The 12,270-nt window shown below is 42.9% G+C and overlaps 1 protein-coding gene across 2 annotated transcripts in view; it reads left to right on the top strand.

The window, feature by feature from the left end:
• TANC1 (tetratricopeptide repeat, ankyrin repeat and coiled-coil containing 1) overlaps positions 1-12,270 on the top strand; it is a 273,934-nt gene that overhangs the window by 25,853 nt on the left and 235,811 nt on the right. For both annotated transcript variants that reach the window (XM_011947131.1, XM_011947130.1), the window contains exon 2: positions 8,468-8,577. The gene's annotated coding sequence lies outside the window, so the exon portion shown is untranslated. The remainder of the gene's footprint in view (positions 1-8,467; positions 8,578-12,270) is intronic.

Below are 12,270 nucleotides of genomic sequence, written 5' to 3'. Positions count from 1 at the left end.
GTATTTTTAGTAGAGACCGGGTTTCACCGTGTTAGTCAGGATGGTCTCTATCTCCTGACCTTGTGATCCGCCCGCCTTGGCTTCCCAAAGTGCTGGGATTACAGGCGTGAGCCACGGCTCCCAGCCTGTGTAATGTATTTCATGCATTTCCCCAGGTGCTGTGTGGTTGTCCTCCTTAGCTTTTAAATAGCTGCTGTTTTGTGGAACATTGTGATTACTTCACTGTACTTCACTGGCATCTTTACTCTTGTATTCTCCATCAGAGCTGTGTTCATGCTCATCTCTTCCTAGACTCTTGGGGCTGGAATGACCTCTTGTCATTAGAATCAGGGCAGAGAGAAAATACTTAGCAAGTATGTCTGAAGGAATAGATGTGCCTTCTGAGCTTTATAACAGCATTTTAAGGTATAGGTAAACATGAGCAGTTTTCAGCCAAGGAAAGGAGTCCGACAGCCTTCCCAAAGTCACACAGCAGCTATGTGGAAGTGGGTGAACTGAAATTCAGTTCAATTCAGTTCTCCTAACCCCAGCAAAGCACTTGGCATTGTTTTGTTGTTGTTGTTGTTGTTGTTTTGTTTTGTTTGTTTTGGAGGCGGTATCTCGTTCTGTCAGGCAGGAGTGCAATGGTGTGATCGGCTTACTGCAGTCTTGACCTCCTAGGCTCAAGCAATTCTTCCACCTCAGCCTCCTGAGTTGCTGAGATTACAGATGCATGCCACCACACCTGGCTAATTTTTGTATTTTTTGTAGAGACAGGGTTTTGCCATTTGCCCAGGCTGGTTTTGCACTCCTGCTCTCAAGTGATCTGGCATGAAATACTGTGCCCACCCTTATTTTTTATTATTTTTTAAGGCTAGTCAAGTGAAGCAGTGGGAATGGGAAATCCTCTGTTCTTAAGAAATAAAACATGGGCATCGGCTTTCTCTCCCTTGAACTTTCAACTCTTAAATTTTCTTGTTAAATTTTTAAAAAGTTAATTTCTAAAGTCATCTTCTGGTTTGTCTGAAGAGAAGACATTACCTTTTGTCCTGAATTCTCTCCCTTGAACTTTCTCTCCCTCAAAGTTTCAACTCTTAAATTTTGTAGTTAAATTTTTAAAAAGTTAATTTCTAAAGTCATCTCCTGGTTTGTCTGAAGAGAAGACATTACCTTTTGTCCTGAATTGCTTTTATTCCATAACAAATAGTATTTCAATGCCTTCTGTATGAATGTATGTTCTGAGGTTTGGCAAATACCTACAGTGTGTATCACTATCACTCTGGTCATTTAAAGAGTACTTAAAAATTTAAATTATTTTAATATGAAAAACCTTTCTCATGGTTTGAACCATGCACTAATGCACTAGTATCTCTAGTGCACTATACATATCTGATTTTCACTTCCAGGGGGGATTTCTATCTCAGAGTAATGGAGATTATAACTATCAATGGATCCTAATCTTTTTTATTTTGTGGTTTCTGAATAATAGAATTGTTTTGCAATTCACTATAGAAGCAAGAATCTCTTTTGGGGTGAGAGGTGGTGCATAGGAGCAGAGGAGAAGGGATATGTAGGAATAGAGTGATATATTTTATTTTACTATTTTTTCTTTATAGTTTTTAGAGACAAGGTCTTGCACTGTTGTCCAGGCTGTAGTGTAGCAGTTCATAGTTCACTGCATCCTCCAACTCGGGGGAGTGAAGCAATTTTCCTGCCTTAGCCTCCTGAGTAGCTAGGACTGTAAGCAAGTACCACCACACCCTGCTAATCTTTTATTTATTTTTTGTAGATATGGGATGTCTACTTGCCTAGGCTGGTCTACAGCCCTTAGGCGCAAGCCATCCTCCTCCCTTAGCTTCCACAAGTGCTGGGATTACAGATGTGAGCCACCACACCTGCGTAGAGTGATACATTTTAAGAGTACAGGGTAGATTAGTCCTCACTGAGAATGAAAAGAATCAAATCTAGGTGTTCCTGAGTCAATTTGAGATCTTCATGTTACCAAAAGTTGAGTGAGTTTTGATTTGCAACTTTTTAAAACTTTGTAATCAAGTTGATTTATTTGTGGGTATTGTAATACTATTTTGCCAAATCATAAATGGTTACCTTTACTGCATTGGTATTTGAGAATATACTTTAGGTTTTAAAGTTGCAATCTTGGCATCATGTATGAATTATCTCACAAAATGACTACTGTTAGGAGAAAGAACTGATCTGATTTCTTCTTTTTAAACCAGTGATACTAACGGTGTATTTAAGCCTGTTTTGAGTTTGTTGAAACATTGGAAGCATCACTCCAAAGTGGAAACATGGAAGGCTTGGAGCTAGACACAGAGCTGAGTGTGAATTTAAATTTTTGCCATTTCCAAACTAGCCATTTATGGAGCTGATCTTTGCCTTGTTTGTTGTGATGATTAAAGGAGATAATGGGTGTAAGATACCTATGCCTTGTCTAGTTAAGTGTTCAGCAAATACTAATTCTCCCCCAGCTGTTATAGTGAGATGGGGATTCCCTGTGTTTGCATAAGGTTGTCCTGTAGCTCTTTCTGTATTTACATATGTGATCTAATCTTGAAGGTGGCCGGCTGGGGGTGGGGGGCTCAGTGTTGTGTGTTGAAAATTGCTAGAAACTAAGAGTTGGTTATTATATTGCCATTGAACTTTCTATGTAATAGATGGTTACCATGTGTTTGTGTTATTCTCTGGTAAAAGGCACTTTTTATACCAGTGGAGTGTAAATTCCTATGTGAAAATGTTCATCTTTGAAAACCCTAAGCTAGGCTCCTGTTATCAGCCACTTGAGCGTTATCTCGTTATCTGGCGCTAGAGGCTAACCAGATCCCATTAGGCAATCCTTCCCCTCCCTATAGCACGTTGCCTGAGGGCGGGACTCTTGGAAACTTCAAACTGAGGCTCCACATTGCTGTCATTGCTTAAGATCTCCCCTGGGTTTTTATGGAATGGGATAATGAGAAACCTTCCAGGCAGAGGGGCAGTCTTATACCTCTCTCCATTCATTTTGCCTCCCTTCCTCCTCCCTGCCTCCATTTAAATCTTTCCTGTTCTTTAAACCCTATGTTTCTCAGGATGCTTCCCCCAGACAGCTCTTAATTCCACCCTTCTGTCTATATTAAACATATTAGCACTGACACCCACTGCCTTACCCACTGCCTTGACCTTTTTGATGCTCATCTCGGATTACAACCGACCCGAGGGCATCTACCAGCCAGCCTGCTGTGCCCTGTGCATCTCTGGCCTGGCTCAGCCTTGGGTGCACTCTGCCTGGTTTACAGCAACTGATTCTGTTTCTTCTTTGTCAGATCCAACACTCTTTGTCTTGGAAGAATTCTTTGTAAGGTTTTCCACACAGCAGGCTTCTGTCCATTACTTTTAGAAAGAAACGAAAAAAGTAATTTAAAAATAACTTGGTGGCTGGATGTGGTGACTCACACCTAAAATCCCAGTACTTTAGGAGGCCAGGGTGGGAGGACTGTTTGAGCCCAGGAGTTCGAGACCAGCCTGGGCAACATAGTAAGACCCAAGTCTGCAAAAAAATACCAAAATTATTTGATAGCCGGGTGTGGTGGCATGTGCCTGTGGTCCCAGTTACTCGTGAGGCTGAGATGGAAGGATCACTTGAGCCTAGGAGGTTGAGGCTGCAGTGAGCCGAGATCTCATCACTGCACTCCAGCCTGGGTGACAGTGACAGCCTGTCTCAAAACAAAAGCGAAACTTGGTACATGTCTTCTTTAAGTGTTTTTCTTTTCACATACATATGTTAAATAAATGCCATACTTTTTGTTGTATAACTTGATATTTTTGTACACACACAGTGTATTGTAGCAATATGCATTCTTCTAGAAATGATTTCTAGTGATTGCATGTAATTCATTTTCCAACCTGTAGGTGTAACATAATTTTTTCAACTATTTACTTATTACTGAATTTTAAATAACACTGCGGTGAACATTATTCTAGTTTTATTGAATGACTTCCAGCAATTGACTGTGTGAAATTAACTAAATATAGTAGTTTCTTTCAATATATTTGTGGAATATGTTCATCTTATTAGTATCTGAGTAATTTATACCATGGTCCGGAACTGAGCTAGGTGTCACGGGTACACGTAGACATAAGTATTATAGTACTAAGGATAAAACAATGTGTATACCAATAGGAAGGGGTGTCAGCTTCTTAAGTAAATAGACTTTAATGATTTAGATAAAATAGGCATGAAAGAACTTTAAAATATGCAAATTTATAAAACATAAACCAGCAGCTATTTATACCTCTCCATGTGTGGGGTGGTGGGAGTGGGGCACTGCGATGCAGATTGTGGCAAAAAAAAAACCTACCTTCTTTATGGACTGTAGCAAAAGAATCTACCTGATTTACAGTTGCATGACATGGTCTCTGAAGAGAATGGGGACAGAAAGATGTGGACCTGGGTAGCTTTGGAAAATGATGTTTTGACTATAAACTATAAAAACTACCCTAAAAAAAAGAAACTGCGCATAAACGCTGTACTCTAGTGGGTAAAGTTTCTCATGGGACACAGGTTGACAGTTGCAACACTGCTTTACATAGGTACAAGGGTAAAACAAATACTGAAGGGGTGGTAGATGGAGAGAGCCAAGTTTCCCACAGCTGGAGAGGAAAGTCAAAGGTATGCAAGGAAGGAAGGCTAGAACGAGCCTTGTGGGACTGTATTAAAGTCAGAAACCTCAATGTGAACTTAGGTTTAGCTTCACATAGATACAGAAGTAACTGTATTTTCGTGTGTATTCATGGATTAGGACACACATGTATTTCCTGGATCTGTTCACTGAAAGAACTTAGAAGCAATAACACCCTGGTAGCAAAAAGTACACCCAGATCTTGGTTCCTAAATTCCATTTTCTAACCACAGTAAGCAGGACTCCTTGAAGAAATGGATAATTATAGGTCTGGGGCATCTTGCATTGTCCAAAAATAAGGAAGTGCTCATGAAACAGAGGATGCAGGCATGTCTGAAGGCCATACCAGCCAACCTCAAAGAGCTCCTAATAGCCAAAGCTGGAATAATTTGAGTAACAAAATGAATAATAGGATGTACTGCATTATAGTCCAACGTATAAAACAAATATACCTGCACATAACTCTATACTGGGAGAAGAGACATCTTCCTTATAGAAGAAATTTCGAGTAATGTTTGCAGATACCTCCGCCTTCACTAGCTAGGCCTTAATCCTCCATGCTCCTTGAGTGTGGACTGAATTTAGTGACTCACTTCTAAGAAACAAGAGTGTGGAGAGGTGGGGAAAAAGTAAATTTACAGTGGAGAAACCTGACAGACACTACCTTGACCAAGTAATCAAAGTTTAACACAACCAGCAGTAAACTATGTCCAAATATGAAGAAAAGTTTCACTTTGGGAGAATTGCTTGAGGCCAGGAGTTTGAGACCAACCTGGGCAACATAGTGAGACCCCCATCTCTACAAAAATCAAAATTTAAAACTTAGCTGGGTGTGGTGGTGTGCACCTGTAATTCCAGCTACTTGGGAGGCTGAGATGGGCACATCGAGGTTCCAGTGAGTCGTGATTGTGCCACTGCACTCTAGCCTGGGGGACAGAGTGAGAACCTGTCTCAAAAAAAAAAAAAAAAAAAGAAAAAAGTTAAAAGAAATATACAGGGAATACTGACATACCCCCATCTAGATTCTATAATTAAGATCATGCAATCTGGGCTTTATTATTACATATCTACCCATCACACCATCTTATTTCAAAAAGTATTTCAAAGTAAATTGCAAGCATCAGTACATGCAATCCCCCAGTCCCCACCCCCCAACAAAAATTTGTTTAAAATGTAGTTTCTACCTTCTCTGCCAAGGTTGTTGTGCAGCACCTACCAGCCACAGCACAGCTGACGCTATGTGATTGTGTCATGTTGAGCCTCGAGGAGTATGGGAAATTGGAGAGGATGTAGGTAATACAGGCACGTTCCGAGGTGAGCACAGATGTGTGTGATCAGGTGACCCACTTGACTGACATGGATCTATACTTGTGGGTGCTGGGGCATCATGGGATCAGTGAAGATCCAGAAAATAGCAGCTGTTTCCTGACACGAGGGCAGCTTTAAGGATGGTGAGAAGGGATGGTGAGTCTGCTCTGGGACAGAACTGAGCTACTAAAGTTGTAATAATGTAGAGTGCCCAAGCATTTATTTGAGGAGAGCCAAAGGCCTGCCTCACCATGCCATTCTCCCCTCCCCTCTGATCCCTTGGGAAAATAAATAGAGCGGGAGGAGAGAGGGTTTAGCTCAGGAAGGGGCAGGAACACTGATCAGCTCATCAATCAGGAGAGTGCAATTATGCAGAAAGGACAGAAATCACTCCCTGAAGGCCACAGACTTGGGGATTTGCCCAGAAGAAGACCTTACAGCTGCTAACAGTAGCCCTATTCAGTTGGGGTGCATAATGATTTTAAAACTAATCAGGAACCAAAGCCTGAGGCTAGGGACCAGCACAAATATCTTGTTGACAGAGCAAACATCTAGATTTTGTCAGATAGGAAGTTTCCGAGGAGGTCAGAGTGATGTCATGGTGTGCACTAAGCTTTCATCCTTAAACAGATGGGCCCCTGAGGTACCATCTGCAGCTCCCTGGGGCCCTTCAAAATGACTTCCTATAAATTAAATTGTCCTAAATTGGTATCGAGAAATTAGTGTGGTAGCCATATACCAGAAGCAAAACTAGACAAAGGAAGGAAATTTCCATGGAGTTACCCATTTCCTTTTCCTCGCTTGCTTTATAAATAGCAAGGGAGGTTTATTATTTTGGTCAACTTTCTTGGTTAGCACGTGAATATTATTGCCTCCCCCAAATAGCCATCCAAGGTAAACTTCCCTTTCTCCTCTTAAGCTGGGACAACTGCATTTATCCCTACCTAAGCCAGTGTCAGCTGGATATTTTTCATAAACTGTCTTGCTATTTTGGGCCTTCTGTTTTTGTTGAGGAGGAAGTAGTGGTTTTGTTTCTGTTTTTTTCTTTCATCAAAGGGATGTTTGTTCTGGAAGGGCAAGGGGAGGGGATTCTTCTCAGTCTAGATCAGAGGGAGAAAACGTTCGACATCATATATAAGTGGCTGATGATGAGTCTTAATTGGTGAAACATTTCAGAACAGAAAGTGGGTCCACTGTACTCATCCTTTTATTTATTCAACACTTACTGGCACTTCGATTTGCAATGGATGATATAGCCTCTGTTCTCAGGGAGACAGACAATCAAAAAATAGCAAAGTAAAGTTTACATAGGTGTGAGTGGAGTATTAGAGAAGCTGGGGTAGGGGGTTCAAGGAGGGGGTAATTTTTCTTTTTTGAGATGGAATCTTACTATGTTGCCCAGGCTGGTCTCTAACTCCTGGGCTCAAACGATCCTCCCACCTCAGCCTCCCAAATAGTTGGGATTACAGGCTTGGGCCTCCATGCCCAGCAGGAGGTGACTCTTGAGCTGTGTCTCAAGGGAGTAGCCAGGTGAGGTGGGAGTTGGGTTGGGATGGGGGGACCACCCTAGCCAGGGCATGGAAGGTGAACTGGGTGGTGTGTATGGGTAAGTGGATGGAGTGTGGGGTGCGGCAGGAAGCTGTGAAGAAGGTTGGCTTGGAACAGGAGTGAAGACAAAAAGCTGGGGGAGGTGCATGTGGGTAAGTGGGTAGGCTAGGCACCCAGGCGGGAAGCTGGGCTGTTAGCACATCAAGCCTGCTGGCTTCTGTTATCTGAGTAAAATGGGAAGAAAGGGCATTTGCTAGAGTAGGGTGGAGGAAAATGATGAAAGTTTGAAACAGTGGTTGCAGGGAGTGGGAGGAGGGCCTTTTAAAATACTAAGGGTCTTTTGAATTAAGAGAATTCAAGTAGAGTGGCGTCTTTCTGCACGGTGATGTGATTTCTGTGGTCTTTCAGGCCCAGGGTGTAGGTAAGGACAAACTGAGTTGTGTTATTAGTTCCCTTGGATTTGGCTAAAGAAGAAGGTTGCAGACAATTGAGGGTGCTGGTAAGGGGGTGATTGGTGGCAGGGTCCACACTGTGGGAATGAAGAAGGGGGCATACAAAAGGGACATCTGAGAGCAAGGACCTCAGGAGGGAGGGAGGGGGTGTGTGAGCTGGAAGGATAGGAGGCTGTGGTCACGAAGCAAGAGTATGGAAATATGGCTTCTGACTGAGGTGTGACCCTGGGAATGGCTGGCCAGAGTCAAGAGCCAGGGATCAGAGCTCAAGTGCAGGCGTAATAAGAACATCTGCTGTCAGTGACCCTGCACTGGGCACTGCCCTAAGTGCTTTGGACTATTTATTCAACCCAGCCCCACTAATAGATACTATTATTTATTGCCATTTACAGGTGAGGCAGCTGAGGCCCAGAGAGGTGAAGTAATTGCTCAGGGTCATGGAGTTAATAAATGATGGAGTGGAGCTTCTAATGCAGGTTGTCTCCTCTGCTCTTGTTCCTTCAGGAGCTGACTACTGGGCAGGAACGTCTCTCAGGAGAAAGAGTGGAAGAGAAAATTGTGAACTAAGGCCCCCTGCCCCCTTTTCCTGTTGCATGTGAAGTTATCAAAAATAGGTAGGTAATGGCTGAGGATTGGGGTAGAGTGTGGTATGGCTGTGAGTAGTGACTCAAAGAGGGATGAATCTTTACATGAGGTTGGAAGAGAGATGGGCTGTAGAACGTCCAGTCTTTCCACCTGCCCAGAGCCACTGGTGAACCAGCACCTCCACGGGAGAGAAACCCTGGAAAGCAGAGATGGGGGAGTTAGTGTTTAATGGGTACAGAGTTTCAGTTGGGGAAGACGAAAAACTTTTTATAGGTGGATAGGGTTGATGGTTGCAGAAGGATGTGCTTAGTGCTGCTGAACTATATACTTAAAAATGGTTAAAATGGTAAATTTTATGTCTATTTTATCACAATGAAAAAAAGGTGGTGGAGGGAGGGAGTAATAATCACTACCATTTATGAAACCCTTTCCTGGTACAAAATGGGCATTTATTAAATATTTGAATGTGTGCTGGGGATTTTGCTAAGTGCTTTATGTGTATTTTCATTTAATCCTCACTTTCAGAGATGAGGTAAGCTCTGCTCTACAGATGAGGAATCTCAGGTTTAACGGGATTAAGCAACTTGCCCAAGGTCATGTACATCCAGAAATGGTAGAGGCTGGGCTCAACCAGATCCTCATACTCCAAAGCCCTTGCTCCTAATTGTTAGAGAATTGAACAGTGGACAGAAGATTCCAGAGGCTGTGGGGGAAGGGAGGGGGCTTGTTGATGGAGGGAGGATCTGGGATAGGGAAATGCTGGGTGAAAAGAGGAGGGGTGGGGATGGAGGAGCAGCTAGACCAAAGGAATGAGAAGTCGGATGGACAGTGTCCAGACTGGGCATGCGCTGTCATGGAACTGGCAGAAAGTTCAAGTAACACCAACTTTTTCTCAGAAAGGGGCTGGAGGTTATGCAGAAGTGGGAGAGCCCAGTGTGGGGTGTGCCTGTGTGACCCAAAGACAGTCTTGTCAGCAGAAGATTCTTCCCAGACTGGGACCGGCGTCTGGAGGGGCTGGCGGTATGGACAGTGTGGACATGAGCTCAGCCTGAGTGCCCCTTCTCATCTTCCACCTGAATGCCCTTTCTTCCTGCTGACCTGCCTGAGGGGACCCAGGCTGCCTATTGAGTCTGAAGTCAGCAAGCTGATCGTGAATTTAGGTGCATGACACAGGGAGGAGGAGGCAGTGAGGAGGACTGAGTGTTTTTCTGATGCTGACAGACCAAATGCCAAGGGTGAGGGTAAATCATGGCCAACTACCTGGCTTTGTAGATGATCAGCAAACTGCAATTATCTTGCCACAGATTTTGTTTTTTAGCAGAATGGTGTGAAATACATACACAAGGAAACAGATTTTATCCGACTACTTCACAAAGATTTTGAGGTTGTAACCTATAACTCCTAAGGCGTGGCCAATGATATTTGTGATCCTCTGGGTGCAGATGTGGGTTTGTCTCAGATATTTGCGTTTAGTGAGGTGTTTGTGAGCTGCTGAGGAGGGAAATGCGCTCTTGAGAGTTTCTGTTACTGTTATGTGTTTACTTTGGATTCAGCAGGATTCTTTCACTGTCTTACTGGTGGTTCTAAAATCTGTGCTAAAAGTAGGCTGCCTGAGCAGTGCTTTCTGTGTAATAGAGGTGACCATAGAGAGTGTGGTTCTGTGATTATATAATAATTTTGAATAAATAAAAAGATGTCTCATGGCAGGTCCTATAAGGGCAGCCTGGAAGCGACATCATAAGGGATTAAGTTGCACTGCAGCTGAATCTTGCAGCTATCAGACATGCAGCAGTATGCCAGCTGTAACCTCCAGGTGTAAATAGACCTTCATCAGCATCGCTGGAAAGTGCTGGGAGGATCCAGAGTACTGCGGGATGCTGCAGAACTTTGTTCCTGGCTGTGGTAGGTTTTTAACCCCTGTAGCTGGCTGGATGTATGGAGCTTTACATAGTGTATTTCAAGGAAAAGTAGAGGGTGTATGTGCTCACTGGTGCCAAATTCAGATTGATCATTTTACTGTCTCCTTTTCTGCCCCTTTTCCCCAGCTAAGAAACAGGAGCTAGGTGGAATTTGCCTTAAAATGAAAATAGGACTAAGGTAATGATAACAGAAATAGCCCTTTGTTTTGGGAAATAGTAATGGCTAACCTTGTAATGACTAGTTACCTTCTGTGCCTTCTTGGAATTACCTACCAGGCTGCTTGGGAACAGGACTGTGTCTTATTCACTGCCATATTCCTCAGCCAAAAAGAGTGCCTGGCTTTTAGTAGGCACTCTTAGTAAATGAACTTCATGCAGATTAGGATTCTAAAGCACAGAGAGGTTAGATTGCCTGCCCGAGGCTACTCAGTTAATGTATTGGATTCTTTAACAACAGGTAGAGGAATAAAGTGGAAGTCATAGAAATGGTTTCCCTTCAGAAGCTCTTCACTGACAATATTTGCCAAGGAGACCAGCTTGGTCATGGAGACCCTAACCCAGCGGCACTAGAGGAATTAAAGACACACACACACAGAAATACAAGATGTGGAGTGGGAAACCAGGGGTCTCAACAGCCTTCTGAGCTGAGAGCCCCAGAACAGTATTTACCCACATATTTATTGACAGCAAACCATAGATTAACTAAAAGCATTTCTTACAAGAAATAAAGGGATGGGCCGAAACAAAGGGATGGGTCTGGCTACTTATCTGTAGCAGGAGCATGTCCTTAAGGCGCAGATCGCTCATGCTATTGTTTGTGGTTCAGGAATGACTTTAAGTGGTTTTCCACCCTGGGTAGGCCAGGTGTTCTTGCCCTCATTCCGGTAAACCCACAGCCTTCAGTATGGGTGTCATGGCCATCATGAACATGTTACAGTGCTGCAGAGATTTTGTTTATGGCCAGTTTTGGGGCCAGTTTATGGCCAGATTTGGGGGCCTGTTCCCAACAATACTGACCATGGTTTTAGAGGAGGCTTGAATAAAACTAAAGGCCAGGTGCGGTGGCTTACACCTATAATCTCCGCACTTTGGGAGGCTGAGGCCGGTGTTATCTCTTGACCTCTGGAGTTTGAGACCAGCCTGGGCAACATGGTGAAACCCCATGTCTACAAAAAATACAGAAATTAGCTGGACATGGTGGCTTGCTCCTATAGTCCAAGCTACTGAGGCTGAGGTGGGAGGATCACTGGAGCCCAGGAGGCAGAGATTTCTGTGAGCTGAGATCACAGTACTGCATTCCAACCTGGGTGACAGAGTAAGGCCTTATCTCAAAAAAAAAAGTAAAATTTCTGTATCTATTAATGCTAGTTTTTAGAATTCATTTTATTAAATATAATTTTATGATATAATTTTATAATTTTGTTATGAGGATTAAATGAGAAAGAACTTAGAACAGTCTGTACCATGTAAGTGCTATATGTTTGAAAATTTGTCTTGTCTATTCTGAGACCATTTTGTAAAACAAAAACGAAAAACAAAAAAAAATTTGCCTTGAATGTCATTTTTTTTTTAGGATATTTGATGGCTTACTTAGTTTTAATTTTGAAGTAAAGGCCAGAAAAATTTTTTTTTTTACCTGTGGAGATGTCTTTAAGACTAGACCTGAATAAGAAAATGTAATTCAAGATACAACAGGAAGGCCAAATGAGGTCTGATTTTTTAGTAATTAGAATGTTATGGCTGGGCGCAGTGGCTTACACCTGTAATCCCAACACTTTGGGAGGCTGAGGCCCATGGATTGCT

The sequence above is a fragment of the Colobus angolensis genome, unplaced genomic scaffold, assembly GCF_000951035.1.
Source record: "Colobus angolensis palliatus isolate OR3802 unplaced genomic scaffold, Cang.pa_1.0 Scaffold259, whole genome shotgun sequence".
NCBI classification, from domain to species: domain Eukaryota; kingdom Metazoa; phylum Chordata; class Mammalia; order Primates; family Cercopithecidae; genus Colobus; species Colobus angolensis.
The sequence above is the reverse complement of the archived record's forward strand: the minus strand, read 5'-3'. Positions and strand labels throughout refer to the sequence as shown.